Source organism: Schistocerca serialis, chromosome 3 (assembly GCF_023864345.2).
Source record: "Schistocerca serialis cubense isolate TAMUIC-IGC-003099 chromosome 3, iqSchSeri2.2, whole genome shotgun sequence".
Taxonomy (NCBI): Eukaryota; Metazoa; Arthropoda; class Insecta; order Orthoptera; family Acrididae; genus Schistocerca; species Schistocerca serialis.
This window is the reverse complement of record NC_064640.1, coordinates 938,664,575-938,681,656: the sequence shown is the minus strand read 5'-3', so window position 1 is coordinate 938,681,656 and position 17,082 is coordinate 938,664,575.

Here is a 17,082-nt window from a genome sequence, read left to right as displayed (position 1 = left end):
TAGCTGGAGAAAAAGTAGATGGTTTTTATAAAGAAATGAATACTGTTTATCAGTACCATGACCATTTCTGTCACAGTTACAAAAAATGTTTCAAAACTGAAACGATTAAAAATAAAAATAATGAATTGAGGGATGATTTATACAAAACAACGTTAATGATAAATGTAGAAATATGCAATGCCAGATACAATTTAGTAGAAATGTGGGAATGTAATTGGATTGTACGAACAGTGTATAAAAAACACAAAAAATTAAAACAGTTACCAGAAATTGTTGAACAGTTAAACCTGAGAGATGTTTTTTATAGTGACCAAGCAAATACAAAAAAATTAAGGGCAAAAGCAGCTGGTGTTGACACAAAAATAAAATATATTGACGAATGTAGTCTTCATCCAACAGTTCAATTTTATGATTATTATCCTGTAAGCCATTCAATAAAAATATACAAACCGAAGTGTTATAATAGTAAATGGTATAGTTTTATAAAATTGTGAAGTATTGACATTCAGACATTTTTATCATCCTGTTTTGCCAGTAAGGATGAAGATCGATAAAAATTAAAAACTGTTGGTTCCATCACATGTCAAACATATAGAAGTGAAAATAAAATAATGTAATCACAATGATAATGAAAGAAGTTTTATTTGAGCTAGGACAACTGATGAAGTAAATGAGTAATTTTAGATGTCTATGAAATGTTGTTTAAGAATTATGAGAAACATTTCATTAAAAGAAATTTAGAACCCAGTAAACATGATTTTAGAAAGTAAGTATCATATATAGAACCAGTCAAAGAAATACTGGATACAATTTGGATCCTGATAATATAGAAGAAAATGCTTGTAGATGTGCTGTTGCTAACATATGTCTGCATTCCTTCTGGGAAAAAATTGGACAACACCAAAAATGAGTAAAACACATGATGTTATAGGTTTAAAAGAATTTTTTGTAAATACTATTGGATGATCGATTAGATAATATAGACATAAATTTTATGAATGGAAATATGGTGCATATGTAACACTGTTTCAAAGTTTAATATGTGGAAAATGACACAGCCAAAAATATTTATATGGCAGCATTCACTACATCAAATGCTACACTTAGATTATGTGATATGTTAGATAAACTAGTAAGAGATGTTATATATTTTGATAAGGTCAGTATAGTACATATTGATAATGGTGAAAATACTGTTGAAACTGGCTGTATGTTAAGTGAATTGACTGATGAATTAGGAAATAACCAATGGACTGGAAACTCGGCTCCAGCTGGACCAAAATCTATAGTTATGAGAAAAATGATGGAAAAAACAGACATGAACATTCAGTTTAAACTGCAGAAATATTCAAAAATAGAATGACAAATCTAAAATAGGATTAACTGAGGATGAAGTAAAGAATAAAATACAACTGGACTACAACCAATTAGCTAAAGATGTAAATACTAAATATTTAGTCAACAAACCAATTAAAAAAGAATTCTTATTTCATCATGAAAAAAGAATTGTTGTAGATAATTATGATTCAATACCATATGGTTCATCAAATAGTTAATAAATATTTATTTTATGTAAATGGGAACCTATTTGAAGAAGTTTAACATTAGCAACACTAATGTGTTTAAAAAGATTAGTGAGCTACAAGTAAATGTTTTATATAGTATTAGTGCTTGTGAAGATTTGCATTCTAGACGTGGACATAAAATATGCTTGGCACTGAATAATGAATTTAAAATTATTTTGCCAGATAGAGATTTGGAAATAATTAGTAAATTGGGATTTTCAGGTTTTTGAAGAAGGGAATATTAAACTGAGATAAAATGAATGAAGAAACTCAAAAATAATGGTAGTGAATTTCATGATTAGGGATTTCTATTCTAATTTTGTCACAGTAATCTAATGTTGGATGACTATCCAACACCAAACGAAATTTAAAATATTATTTAATAATTTCATCGGCTATAACCACCCTCCACAAGCATTTGATAAACTCAAATTAATTATTTAAATTACTTCAAGTGCATGGCTGCAGAGTGCACAGTATTTTCAGGGGGCAAAAATTTGTTCTCCTATAGTGATACAGATTTGCATCATCACAAAATTTATAGGATTTTAAATTAATTCTACTGCACTCAACGAACCTGGTAAATAGTTGTATAGCAATGTAAGTGAGTACGTTGAGTGCAGTAAGAGTTTTTTAATGTACACGTTTTATGCGAAATAATTATTTTCAGTGGCATACAGCTGTATCACATTGAAAATAATTAATTCACGAAAAGCGTATCCATTAGAAACTCCAACTGCCCTCAATGTACCCACTCGCAACTCGCTACCACTCCTACATCGGCTTTCGAGTCCGTTTATCGTTTCAGTTCAAAACATCCCTTTGCATATGTGCATGTAACTGATTGATCTGCAGTTTAAGTCCAGTTTTAAAGACAAATCCGCTTACGTTAACATTGTCCAGACGGTCTACGTTGTTATGCTCAGGGAGAGTTTCCCCAGCTTCATAACGAGTTTGCAAACGTGGTAATATATTGCAACCACAATATGTATCTGAAAGGCATTTTTTTTTTCGTTATAAAACTAAATAAGTCATGATTACGTGCATACCTGTTTGCGACAATCTGTGATATAATCTGATTCTGTCTATTACAACAGCTTGTACCGGACAAAATTTATATTACGTCTTCAGCGTGCCAAAAATACTTCAGTAATAGAGTGATAATTTGTTTCGTTTGTGGCCTGTGTTGTTGAGAAATATGAAACCAAGTCGTACGCAGTAAGAATGCATTGCCATTTAGATACGGCGCGTTCGCCGTTTATCCCTCTTCCCGATCATACAGAGCGGCGCGGCGGTGGGGGAAACGTGCAGTTTCACTGAGAGCTGTGGCACGCAGACCACGGCTTGGTTCGCGGCCAGCCCTACAGCACTTTGCACCCGTAGTAAGATATTCCTTCATCCTCTTATACAGCGAAAACCGTAAAACAAATTTAATAGCAGCCACAAAACACATATATTACAAGTACCAAGTGTCTAGTGGCACAAACTTGCAGTAACCTTGATAGGGAAATCAGTAGCAGATATCAAGGGAATTTCTAAAGTAAATTGTATCCCTCATTTAACAACAAAATGAATGCGAAATCTGTAGCAGATAATAGTGAGCACAATGGAGAAGTACATGTCGTGCAGAGAAATTTAATGGATACGCTTAGCAGTTACCGAAATGGACGCATAGATGACGTTACTGTACATCAACAGTCTTATCCAGAGTACCATGAGTACATAAACAATTAGATCCCAATACTGAGTCCATCACAAATAAAACAAGAACCAACAGAAGACACAAATGAAGAACCATACATGGAAGACGAAAAATATGTAAATGACTGTCGAAATATTAAACTCATCACAAATAAAGAAAGTACTGGTAGATATATATGATGTAGAATTAGGTGATGTTGATATATTAGAGCAAGGTGGTGAAAATTTTTGAGCGTGAATGAACTATTAAATTTTTAATCACACAAATTAAGGCAAAGGGTACGCACCGTAAGAGTCAAATGAAAGCGCGAAGTAGCCAACTGGTTAGCATTGCTAGTGGTCTTGAAAATCGTATTAAGACACAACCAAATTATATTGACAGTGAACTTAAGGCACAAGCTAGTAACGTTGGTAGCATCAAGGTACAGAACAATGGACACAAGGAAATTAAAGACAGCGCCAATCTGAAAGTTTGTGCCAGACCGGAATTTGAACCGCGAGCTCCTGCCTATGAAATAAACTAAATTCCTCCCGAAAAGGCCATGAAGGCCTAACGGCACCGACCGGCCGCCGTGTCATCCTCGGCCCATAGGCGTCATGGATGCAGATATGGAGCGGTATGTGCTCAGCACACCTCTCTCCCGGCCGTATGTCAGTTTCCGAGACCGGAGCCGTTACTTTTCAATCAAGTAGCTCCTCGGTTTGCCTCAGAAGGGCTGAGAGCACAACGCTTGCCAACAGCGCTCGGCAAACCGGACGGTCACCCATCCAAGTGCAAGCCCAGTCCGACAGCGCTTAACTTCGGTGATCTGACGGGAACCGGTGTTAGCACTGCGACAAGGGCGGTGGCCCTGTGAGGTAAAGGGAGTAGGAAAAATATTGTGCCGGCCGGTGTGGCCGTGCGGTCTAGGCGCTTCAGTCTGGAACCGCGTGACCGCTCCGGTCGCAGGTTCGAATCCTGCCTCGGGCATGGATGTGTGTGAAGTCCTTAGGTTAGTTAGGTTTAAGTAGTTCTAAGTTCTAGGGGACTGATGACCTCAGAAGTTAAGTCCCATAGTGCTCAGAGCCATTTGAAACATTTTTTGAAAAATATTGTGAACAGTGGTAGTAATGGGATGGTTGTGTTTGACTGTTGACAACGCAGGTAAGGCACGTGTCGCGCTGGAGAGTGCACGTTCAGTACAGACTGGGCATCAGCGTAGGTTGTTTACGAGTAGTGTACACTTCGTTTTTGCATTCAGAGGCCGATGTCCACGGGTCATGAAAGACATAACAGATTAACAAAGAGGACAGATTGTGGAGGCCTGATTAGCCGGAGCATCAGTAACCAATACAGCCAACTTATTGAATGTTTCAAGAGCAAATGTTCCTACAGTCATGACAGCCTACACAAATCATGGAAAGGCATAAACATGCATACGTAATAGTGGGTGCAAATCGTAACTAAATGACAAATATCGTCGTAAGCTAACACGAATTGTGTCAAAACAACACGAAGCTATGGCGGCTAAAGTGACTGCAGAGCTCAAAAGACATCTTCGAGACCATGTATCTATCCACACTGTCCGCCGAGAATTCCATAAAGCGAATATTCGTAGACGAGCTGCTATATCGAAACCATTAGTGACGACAATCAACGCAAAGAAGCAAAAAACATGGTGTCGGAACCATTAATCCTGGACTGCTGGTCAGGGGAAACAAGTCATATGATCAGACGAGTTAACGTTTTCGTTATTTCCAACATCGGGCCAGATTTACGTCTAGAGAACGCGAAAAGAAGCCTACAATCCTGATTGCTTGATTCCAGCGATTAAGCATGGAGGTGTGTGATGGTGTGGGTAGCCATACCATGATATTCTGCTGGTCCCATCATTACTCTCAAAGGCCGTGTTGCAGCCAATGGTTGTCTGTACATTTTAGGTTATAAGGTGTATCCCATGATTCAGTGGTTAGCACACTGGACTCGCATTCGGGAGGACGACGGTTCAATCCCGTCTCCGGCCATCCTGATTTAGGTTTTCCGTGATTTCCCTAACTCGCTTCAGGCAAATGCCGGGATGGTTCCTTTGAAAGGGCACGGCCGATTTCCTTCCCCATCCTTCCCTCACCCGAGCTTGCGCTCCGTCTCTAATGACCTCGTTGTCGACGGGACGTTAAACACTAATCTCCTCCTCCGCCCTCCTCCATGATTCAGATGTTGTTCCCCAACAATGATGCCATATTTTAGGATGAAAATTCACCCATTCGCACAGCCAGGATTGTACGATCGTGGTATGAGGAGCATGCAACTCAACTGCAGCGTCTTCCGTAGCTGCTTAGTTCCAGTACTTGAACATTATCGGACACTTGTGGTCGGTATTGGAGCGTAGACTCAGGAGCAGATTTCCGCCTCCCTCGTCACTACAAGAGTTAAGAGAGGCTCTGATCGAAGAGTGACATAACATTCCACTGGAGACTTCAATCATTATATGCTAGTATTCTAAGAAAAATCGCAGCTGTATTACAGGCAAATGGGGGTCCAACTCCTTATTTATAAATCATTCCCAAGTAAGTGCAGATTTTCACTTTATTTTGCATATCCCCTGTGGATGCTCTGACCATTGCGCCATTTGGATACAATGATGATCGCAGCTGGACGGACTACTCTTGCCCCCCTCCCATCAGGCCTAAATACTCAACTTATCCACAATACTGCCAATTTAGTTCACCTGCCCATTATTCTCGGTACTTGTAGCGTTTCGTCCATTCCCGTTAGCCTTCGTGTGTGGCGCGCAAACCCACTGGAAAGATCACTGAGGGTCATCGCCTTAATTATACATGTCGCGTCTGTTCTTTCGGACGTACACCACGTAATAGGTTACAGACTCAGGGTTGTCCGACAAGTCCGTCGATACAGTGCGGAGCTCCGGAGCAGGTTCAAAACATGGTTCAAATGGCTCTGAGCACTATGGGACTTAACATCTGAGGCCAACAGTCCTCTAGAACTTAGAACGAATTAAACCTAACTAACCTAAGGACATCACACACATCCATGCCCGAGGCAGGATTCGAACCTGCGACCGTAGTGGTCGCGCGGTTCCAGACTGAAGCGCCTAGAACCACTCAGCCACCACGGCCGGCTCCGGAGTAGGCCTGTTCTCATGCGATCCTGAAGAGACGTTCTCAGCCTCGGAAGATACAACGGAAGTGGTGCTGAATGCTTTCGATTCTCGAACAGTAGCTATCATTTTACCATCCGATATGAACTCGGTGAGGGGAGAGGCATTCTCCAACGGAATATTTTCAGTAGAGCGGAGAAGGGAAGAGGTATCGTCTGACTCCTCACTGTCTTGAACAAGTCTATACTTGTTTTGAAGTGGAAGTTGCGGCGACGCAGAAATTACTGCAGTAAAGTCCTATGCGACGTTAACAGCCGTAATTCATTCGGGCCACCAATCAATGACTCGCGTTGCCCCTCAGGAATTTGGTAAGGTGTAACGAATGTTACTTGGGGAACAGCCAGGTGGGGTAGACGCACTGTCTAGGGCGTCTTGTCACGGTCCGCTCGGCTCCCCCCGTCGAAGGTTCGAGTCCCCCCTCGGGCATGAGTGTGTGTTGTCCTTAGCGTAAGGTATTTTAAGTTAGATTAGGTAGTGCGTAAGCTTAGGGACCGACGACCTCAGCAGTTTGGTCCCATAAGACCTTACAACAAATATCCAATTTGGGAACAAGGTCCGCTGAAATTAGCCTTTTAAGAAGTTCATAAGTGGATTTTAAGACCGTGACACGATGCAGGTAATTTGTGAGCAGTTGTGCACTCTCATTACATATAAAAAAGCTTCCTACTTCTCTGTGTAAATTGTATATATTCGATATCTACTAACCTGCGAATGGTAGGTGGTATTCTGTCCCGACGAGAGTCCTGCACGGAACAAACACCACAATAAATTTGTACACGATTTTGAGGGGACCAGTGTTCCCGCCGTATATTCCGAATAACCCAAATGGAAGTAGGACGGTCTTGAGAGCACTGTCAACAACTCAGTCTAAAGAGGGTCTAAAAAAAAAAAAAAAAAAAAAAAGTTAGAATGGCTCTGAGCACTATGCGACTTAACTTCTGAGGTCATCAGTCGCCTAGAATTTAGAACTAATTAAACCTAACTAACCTAAGGACATCACACACATCCATGTCCGAGGCAGGATTCGAACCTGCGACCGTAGCTGTCGCTCGGCTCCAGACTGCAGCGCCTAGAACCGCACGGCCACTCCGGCCGGCCCGGGTCTAAAACTTAACATAAAACATATTTGATTCAGAATTGAAGGAAGTCATGTGAATCTATTCTTAAGTTAGCCTGATCGTATCTACAAGCCACTCATAAAAATCATTCAAACCTGGCTGCACTTGCCGTGTGGACTTGTCAAAACGAAAACTGATGTTATCTAAAGTGCATATTAATGGGATCTATGGACACAACACGGCGCACGACAACGCAGCGTCAAAACTGATTTACAAAAATGAGGTGTTGGGAAACAATCAACGATTGGACGCACATAAAGACTCCCATAACGCTGAAGGGAAACAAGGAAGATCTCACATCGCTACAGTAGAGCCGCAAAGAGGCAAGAGGAACTTGCCCCCCTTCTAACAGCCGTGTACCGCAAATCTCTTGAGGAACGGAAGGTTCCAAATGATTGGAAAAGAGCACAGGTAGTCCCAGTCTTCAAGAAGGGTCGTCGAGCAGATGCGCAAAACTATAGACCTATATCTCTGACGTCGATCTGTTGTTGAATTTTAGAACATGTTTTTTGCTCGAGTATCATGTCGTTTTTGGAAACCCAGAATCTACTCTGTAGGAATCAACATGGATTCCGGAAACAGCGATCGTGTGAGACCCAACTCGCTTTATTTGTTCATGAGACCCAGAAAATATTAGATACAGGCTCCCAGGTAGATGCTATTTTCCTTGAATTCCGGAACGCGTTCGATACAGTTCCGCACTGTCGCCTGATAAACAAAGTAAGAGCCTACGGAATATCAGACCAGCTGTGTGGCTGCATTGAAGAGTTTTTAGCAAACAGAACACAGCATGTTGTTATCAATGGAGAGACGTCTACAGACGTTAAAGTAACCTCTGGCGTGCCACAGGGGAGTGTTATGGGACCATTGCTTTTCACAATATATATAAATGACCTAGTAGATAGCGTCGGAAGTTCCTTGCGGCTTTTCGCGGATGATGCTGTAGTATACAGAGACGTTGCAGCATTAGAAAATTGTAGCGAAATGCAGGAAGATATGCAGCGGATAGGCACTTGGTGCAGGGAGTGGCAACTGACCCTTAACATAGACAAATGTAATGTATTGCGAATACATAGAAAGATGAATCCTTTATTGTATGATTATATGATAGCGGAACAAACAGTGGTAGCAGTTACTTCCGTAAAATATCTGGGAGTATGCGTGCGGAACTATTTGAAGGGGAATGATCATATAAAATTAATTGTTGGTAAGGCGGGTACCAGGTTGAGATTCATTGGGAGAGTCCTTAGAAAAATGTAGTCCATCAACAAAGGAGATGGCTTACAAAACACTCGTTCGACCTATACCTGAGTATTGCTCATCAGTGAGGGATCCGTATCAGATCGGGTTGACGGAGGAGATAGAGAAGATCCAAAGAAGAGCGGCGCGTTTCGTCACAGGGTTATTTGGTAACCGTGATAGCGTTACTGAGATGTTTAGCAAACTCAAGTGGCAGACTCTGCAAGAGAGGCGCTCTGCATCGCGGTGTAGCTTGCTGTCCAGGTTTCAAGAGGGTGCATTTCTGGATGAGGTATCGAATATATTGCTTCCCCCTACTTATACCTCCCGAGGAGATCACGAATATAAAATTAGAGAGATTCGAGCGCGCACGGAGGCTTTCAGACAGTCGTTCTTCCCGCGAACTATACGCGACTGGAACAGAAAAGGGAGGTAATGACAGTGGCACGTAAAGTGCCCTCCGCCACACACCGTTGGGTGGCTTGCAGAGAATAAATGTAGATGTAGAACCTAATCACCCGATACGTTAAGTGGTAATACATTCACGCATGTCCGACGTAACATTGTAGTGTTGTTCTTAAAATCACAGCCACAGCAGTATTCTATTTATCCGTCGATACCGATCAGCGAATTTGATTTAAAATGTCTTCCACTGTACGAGAATTACACAAAGTGTGTACGAGTACAGGTTGCGATGCAGGAACAACCAAATGTCGATGTTTCGTTCCCGACGTGAGTCCTGCACGGATAGCCAAATAGGGAATCTAGGTCTGAGTCTCGGTGCTGCATAAATTTTCATATTCCTCAGGTTTTTCGTATTCGCAACTGAAAACACATTTCATGTATTTCGTAACGGCTGTAGTCGCCGCAGCGCCTATTCATTTGGACTCGCGGCATGTACGAAGAATCATCGCATCATTCTTCTTAACAATACAGACATTGCAATATCGGGCATAAACACCAATGTTGCAAATACGCAAGGTTAGATTAATTATATCAATGTGAGGTACTATTCATAAATCGAAAAGATCCAGAAAAGCGTGGAACCTATAGTACAGACAAAAGTAGACGAAAAGGTTTTCGGTCTGAAAACCGAAATTGTTGAGGCTGTTTGAGAATATCTCTGCTTTTTTCACAAAAGGAACGAAGCAAACAAATAAATAATTACAGCCATAAGGGTGATCAAAATACTTCTCACGTTCATGGCGAACTTTGTGACAGTTGGTTGTTTTGGGGAAGGAGACCAGACAGCGAGGTCATCGGTCTCATCGGCTTAGGGAAGGACGGGGAAGGAAGTCGGCCGTGCCCTTTCAAAGGAACCATCCCGGCATTTGCCTGGAGCGATTTAGGGAAATCACGGAAAACCTAAATCAGGAGGGCCGGACGCTGGATTGAAGCGTCGTCCTTCCGAATGCGAGTCCAGTCTCTAACCACTGCGCCACCTCGCTCGGTTTTTGTGACCGTAAAAATAAAATTAGAGACGAACCTAAATATGTGACAGACAGAACAGCTCATAAAAAACTGTTAGATGACGAACAAAGACATGATAAAGACAAAAATCATAATGTTTGGCAGCCGTTGGATTTCCTGGTAACAAGTGAAAGACTTTTTCTTGAAGATTTGACAGACCAAGAAAAAATCATCATAGTAAACCGTGCGTTAGCTGGGGATACCAAAGATGGGGACTGAATTTGAGTACAGGTCAGATGACTTTCAGTGAGTTCAATAAAAAATTTACCGAAAAATTGTGAGATCATTATGGTTGGAATGTATGACAGTAGGGTCAGGAAGTCTATGATAGATTTCTGCAAATCCTGGTACAGAAAATTAACGAATTTGAGAAATAGCCGATCCAGTTCCGGTACCATATAGGACCTATGGAAAAAGACAGCAACGATGCAGAAAACTATGGAGCGTGAAAGTTGTGGGCCAAAAAAACATGGGTAGATTCTCATGGCCCAGATGTAGGAAACAGCATCGGGATAAACATTGTGAATACTGTGCGCCCGATAGTGACTGCGTAGTGATGTGAGACACTATTCATGTAGCACCAGATGTTCACGGTCACGCAGGCTGGCAATAAAACGAATATGAGGTTACAGGCAGAGAGCTCCCGTCAGCAACAGACAGAACCAAACGATCAGGTGTCCGCTTGGGAGCAGTAGCTCCAGTGGCAGAGCAAAGAAGTGACGTCACAGTAGAGAAGAACTAACTCACTTGGATAGCTAATGAAACCGCAGCGAAAGAAATGTGAATATGTTCGTAGGCAAGAAAATAAATGCCAACAACGGTTTAAATTATAATGAAGTAAGGAATTCTTATGGAAATGAGTTTTCAAGAATAACCGTTTGGCGTTAACAGATCGACCATCTGTATAATGGACAAAAGCGATGTGAATGAGAACTATTTTAGAAGGGTTATGTTGTAGACTGGCAAGAGCTCCAATCCACTATGAGAGGAAGCCGAAAGGCACGCGTTTAAGCTCACGCAGGCTGGCGTGAGGTCTGGAAAATGACAATGAATTGAGACTAGCAAAAAAGGTACGTAGCTTCTGGAATACTTAACTTTAATCCATAATTGGTGAACATCGGTCTGACGGTACATGCATCACAAGATAAATAGCAAATGATAATGGCGCCTTGCTAGGTCGTAGCAAATGATGTAGCTGAAGGCTATACCAACTATCGTCTCGGCAAATGAGATCGTAACTTGTCAGTGAACCATTGCTAGCAAAGTCGGCTGTACAACTGGGGCGAATGCTAGGAAGTCTCTCTAGACCTGCCGTGTGGCGGCGCTCGGTCTGCAATCACTGACAGTAGCGACACGCGGGTCCGACATATACTAACGGACCGCGGCCGATTTAAAGGCTACCACGTAGCAAGTGTGGTGTCTGGCGGTGACACCACAGGTTATGTGGTCAGAAAATCAAGTAGACGTGTAGGGAGAAAAGGAGGCGTTGAAAGTAGTGTGTGTGTGTATTTGAATCTTATGGACGTAGCTCCCTTACACTTATCAAAATAAACGAATGTGGAGACAAACTAAAATTGTTGTACAGTCATACACTCGAAATGAACCCACACTTATTATCTCACGTGATTTAAAATCAATTAAGAGTGGAGGTAGCGGTACAAGATATTAAAACAAAGAGAAATCAAAACAAAAAAACAGCTAAAAGAAAAGCGTAGAGAAATGTGACCGGCTGACCACCTACAAAAACTTGGGTGAGCCAGTCATCCTGTTGATGCATTAAAAACATCTTTCTAAACTTTTGCGGCAAATGTTGGAGAATTCACAAAACTTTAAAACTCGCACCACATTCGTTTGAACATTGCTTAAAATAGACAGAAGATACGTCGGCAAATCTGCCACAGACTGCTGGTCCGCAAATAAAAGGCAGTCCAATAAAATGTAGCGCACAGTGATCTGCATGCGACAAGCACACACATTGGAGCGTCCTGTCGCTGGAGTAAGAATTCTTGCGTCACGGGGCTGTGAACTACGTGAAGACGAGTAAGAAGGACCTCGTCCCGTCGACTGGGTGGAAGAAAGTACCCCGCGGCCGAGTTATGGACTTTACGACACGGAGCTTTGTTGTTGGTCACTTCCAGCCACTCGTCTTCCCCTCGATGAATGTACCTCAACAGCGAGGTGATAGCATGCAGAGCAATGGCCCACTGAAATACCTGAGAATCGCCACACGCCTCCTTGGTTGCTCGATCAGCCGCTTTGTTCCCCGCACCTCTTTCCCCAGTCGTTGTAGTTGGAGGAGTGCATCCTGGATATTCTGGATGAGTTTAACTGCTGGGTACAAACGTTGGAGAGAGTAAAGGGCGCTCAGAGAATCTGAACAGACAAGAAATTTATCACTGGATGAATGTCTCATCTGCTCCAGAGCCCGTAAGATGGCATATAATTCTTAGTCGCAGATAGTAAAGTCTTGAGGCAGTCGGACATTGAGGACACGATTCGGGAAACGACAGAGCAACTAACGGACTCCCCATGCTTTAACCCATCCGTAAAGACAGCTACATAATTGTGGTGCTCGTATAAGATGTCTGTAAATATCGAATTAGAAAGACAAGCAGGAGTGCAGTCCCTCCAGTACTGCACTAAATCTAAAATGACCCTGGGCCTCTGCAGTAACCAGGGTGGCAGACGGTTAAAGATCTAGATTTGAGATTTTACTTGTTCCACACCATGTGACTCCAACACACATTGGACGCAGATCCCAAATGGCATTGTCGCTCGTTGACAGTTGAAGAAAAGGCGTTCCAGCGGCAGACGAGCAATAGTATGGTCTGCGGGTGAAGTCGGAGCTGCGAGGACCTTACATGCATGATGCACCATGAGGAGCTGCTGCCGGATGATAAGTGGTGGTTCCCCGGTCTCATCATAGAAGCTGGGTATAGGACTAGTCCTATAAGCAACCGTGGCTAGCCGAGTCCTCTCATGGGGGACAACGTCAGTGGTCTTCGAACAAGAAGGCCTCAGTGATCCATACACTGTGCACCCGTAGTCCAGCTGCGAAAGCACGAAAGTCATATGAAACTGCAGGATATGCGTCCTGTCAGATCCCCAAGACCTGTGGCTAAGGCACTTTAAGAGATTCAGTGCCTCCATCGTCCTGACTTTCAAGTCTCTCAGGTGTGGCAACCACGACAATTTCCAGTCAAAAATAAGGGGTTGGTTTGGGTTCTTTGGGGAAGGAGACCAGACAGCGAGGTCATCGATCTCATCGGATTAGGGAAGGACGGGGAAGGAAGTCGGCCGTGCCCTTTCAAAGGAACCATCCCGGCATTTGCCTGGAGCGATTTAGGGAAATCACGGAAAACCTAAATCAGGATGGCCGGCCGCGGGATTGAACCGTCATCCTCCCGAATGCGAGTCCAGTGTCGACAAAAATAAGGCACCGAAACCGCACAGAGTCTCTAAAATGTAGGATGGTGCCCCCATATGCAAGGCAGGCTAATTAAAAACACGAAGAGAACGATTAAAATGAACACGCATCTACATCTACATCTACATCCATACTCCGCAAGCCACCTGACGGTGTGTGGCGGAGCATACTTTGAATACCTCTATCGGTTCTCCCTTCTATTCCAGCCTCGTATTGTTCGTGGAAAGAAAGATTGTCGGTATGCCTATGTCTGGGCTTTAATGTCTCTGATTTTATCGTCGTCTTCTCTTCGCGAGATATACGTAGGAGGGAGGAATATACTGCTTGACTCCTCGGTGAAGGTATGTTCTCGAAACTTCAACAAAAGCCCGTACCGAGCAACTGAGCGTCTCTCCTTCAAAGTCTTCCACTGGAGTTTATCTATCATCTCCGTAACGCCTTCGGTATTACTAAATGATCCTGTAGCAAAGCGCGCTGCTCTCCGTTGGATCTTCTCTATCTCTTCTACCAACGCTATCTGGTACGGATCCCACACCGGTGAACAGTATTCAAGCAGTGGGCGAACAAGTGTACTGTAACCTACTTCCTTTGTTTTCGGATTGCATTTCCTTAGGATTCTTTCAATGAATCTCAGTCTGGCATCTGCTTTACCGACGATCAACTTTATATGATCATTCCATTTTAAATCACTCCTAATGCCTACTCCCAGATAATTTATGGAATTAACTGCTTCCAGTTGCTAACCTGCTATATTGTAGCTAAATGATAAAGGATCTTTCTTTCTTTTTGTTCGCAGCACATTACACTTGTCTACATTGAACTTCAATTGCCATTCCCTGCACCATGTTTCAGTTCGTTGCAGATCCTCCTGCATTTCAGTACAATTTTCCATTGTTACAACCTCTCGATATACTACAGCCTCATCCGCAAAAAGCCTCAGTGAACTTCCGATGTTACCCACAAGGTCATTTATGTATATTGTGAATAGCAACGGTCCTGCGGCACTCCCCTGCGGCACACCTGAAATCACTCTTACTTCGGAAGACTTCTCTCCACTGAGAATAACATGCTGCGTTCTGTTATCTAGGAACTCTTCAATCCAATCACGCAATTGGTCTGATAGTCCATATGCTCTTATTTTGTTCATTATACGACTGTGGGGAACTGTATCGAACGCATTACGGAAGTCAATAAGCACGGCATCTACCTGGGGACCCGTGTCTATGGCCCTCTGAGTCTCGTGGACGAATAGCGTGAGCAGGGTTTCACACGATCGTCTTTTTCGAAACCCATGCTGATTCCTACAGAGTAGATTTCTAGTCTCCAGAAAAGTCATTATACACTTATCCGCAGAAAACAGGAAACCCATATTTGCAGCCCACTGCTCTAACCCCCGCACAGTAAGTTTCAACTGACGGCTTGCCGTTGTAACACTGGAGGAGGAACGGAAAATAGCAAAATTGTCCGGAAGTAAGGAGCACTGTACAGGACTCCTTATCGTTGACGTGATACTATTTATGGCTATAGCAAGTAGGGTAACACTTAAAACACTGCCCTGAGTGACACCATTCTCCTGCTCAAAACGATCTGACAGTGAGGCACTAATTCAAATCCGAAAAAAACGATGAAACAGGAAAGACCATATGAAGATGTGGAGGTGGCCAGGAAAGCCTCACTGATGCAGTTGTGCAGGAATAGAGTGTCTCTAAGTAGTCTCGTACGCCTTACTGATGTCGAAGGATATACTGAAATAGTAACTGTTGCGTAGGAAAGATAGCTGAACAACCGCCTCGAGCAGGACCAGGTTGCCGACAGTGGACCGAAATCTAAAGAATCCACACTGAGAGTGGCTAAGGATTTGTCTAGTCTGTAACAACCAGACCATACGACAGTTAACAATTCGCTCCAGAGCTTTCCTGCACAGTTCGTTCAGGTGATACTCCTGTAACTACTGAGAGATGTACAGTCGTTTCCCAGTTTCAGATAAGGGATCAGAACCGCCTCCCTCCATGGGTTGGGGAAGGTACCTGTCTGCCATATAAGATTGAAACATTTGAGGTTATCATTTGACGCCACTGGCAAATGTCGAAGCGTGCAGTACCGGATTTGGTCGTGACCAGGTGCAGTATCACGAGTCTCACACAGTGCCGATTCGAGCTCCCACATGGAGAAAGGAGAGTAGTAGGCCTCAGAACAGTTGCATCTGAACTCCAACTTACCCCTATCTACAACTGCACAGTAGCGACAAAATTCCGGATCCTGGCTTCCATCGGCTCTAGTTTTTGCAAAATGTTCAGCCAGCATATGAGTGATGCCTCTGGGCGCTGTTTGGAGACACCCCAGTTTCAGTACTGCTGCTATCTGTAAACGACTGTTTTTACTAGAAATCCTCCGGGTGGCTTCCCATACTTTTACAGAACAAGTGGAAAGGTTGATGGATTCCAGGAACGCTTGCCATGACCTGTTTTTGCTCTCCTTAAAGACGCGCGTCGAGCCTTGGCTCTCGCGATTCGAGAGGCTGTGAGGCTATCCACTGTCTGCCAGCGTTTAAACCGTCGAAGAGTTGCACGCCTGACCCACATAGCTGAACGATGCTCTTCTGTCCACCAAGGTACAGGTCGCCTCCTAAGAGGACCAAGAGACTGTGGTATGGACAGGACAGCGGCATGATGGATCATACATGACATGTGGGCTACCCATACCTGGACAGTTCTAACACGGCCAACTGGCTGATAAGCGCCCAGTTATCCCTGCTTATCATCAGTCTTGGTGGCGTCTGTTCCAGCAATCCTCCATTCAGTAGGTGGATCCACAGTGGGAAGTGATTACTAGAAAGAAGGTCATCAGTTTCTTGCCACTGTGCTGAGTCTGCAAGGGATAGAGAGCAGAAAGAGAGCTCGATGGTGGAATATGGCCTGGTAGCAGCCGAGAAATGTGTGGGACTGCCTTTGTTAAGGATGCACATCTTGTGAGATACCATGGGGATCTCCAAAACTCGACCCCTGGGGCAAAAATAGTGTAAGCCTCATAGTACATTATTGGCATTGAAATCAATCAGTAAGAGAAACGGACAGGGGAGTTGTTCAATAAGGCCTGCGAGAGCCTCACAGTCTATTAGATCGTGCAGAAGTAAGTACAGGGAGCAGATGGTGATCGTCGGACTCGCATGAACTGTAATGGCTACGGTTTGTAGGGCAGTAACTAAGTGGAGAGCAGAGGAGTGGTGTGTGTTAGTACCAACAGAGCAACATCTCCACTGGCTCGTACCCCAGTCAGGTCATCCTTATGTTGGAGGTGGAGGGTATAGGCCTGTAGCACAGGGGCATCAATAGATTTGAAGTGCATTTCCTGTAAACACAAGCACTGGGGTTGTGCCTTTTCAAGGAGTTTCAGTTCTTTCACAT